Raw genomic sequence first — 868 nt, forward strand, 5'->3', positions numbered from 1 at the left:
CACACACACACACACACACACACACACACACACACACACACACACACACACACACTAACAAACTTTTGAACATTGAAAATCAATATTGGGAGACGATTGGGTTGGCCTGATGCATAAATGGAATGTGCAGGATTCAAGCGTTTATGTGTGTTCTCTGAAACCGTCAATTTTTATCAAAAGCTGGATCCGTTTGTTTCGAACTGTGATATGTCAGGGAACAACAGCAAGAGTCATATAGCAACACTCTCTCCACGTGTCCAATATAATAGGCGCAGGCGTAGCTGCGCGGCAAGAAGCTTGCTTCCTAACCACCTCGGTCCGGTTTAAGGCCTACTGTATGGTACTGTATAGACTTAGGTCGACCAGAGCCTTGTGAGTGGATTTGGCTAATGGAAACTGAAAATAGCCCGTCGTATATATATAAGTATATACGATTCAAGAATCAACTTGTCATTGAAAGAACTGACCAGCAGTAAACGCAATTTTATTCTTTCTTCTTTCACCTTTCCTTTTCTTTCCCATTGACGCTCCTTTCAGATACACAGACACACATGTACGCGCACGCACATGCACACACGCACCAACACAAACACACACACACAAAACACACACACACACACACACACACACACAGTTTCCCCCCCATTCCTCACTCTCGTTTACTATCCTATATATCTTTCTCCACCCCTACACATTCAATAATACTATAAAAAGAGAAATTCTCTGAATAAAAATTAAACCTGGAGAATCTACAAGAATAGATGCAAGCGCTAATTTATAAAAACACGTGACATATTAATAAAGATCTGTAAATGTATAACCATCCAAATATCTGAGTACCTTATTATCTTTTCTAATACATACATAT

Source organism: Octopus bimaculoides, chromosome 21, assembly GCF_001194135.2.
Source record: "Octopus bimaculoides isolate UCB-OBI-ISO-001 chromosome 21, ASM119413v2, whole genome shotgun sequence".
NCBI lineage: Eukaryota > Metazoa > Mollusca > Cephalopoda > Octopoda > Octopodidae > Octopus > Octopus bimaculoides.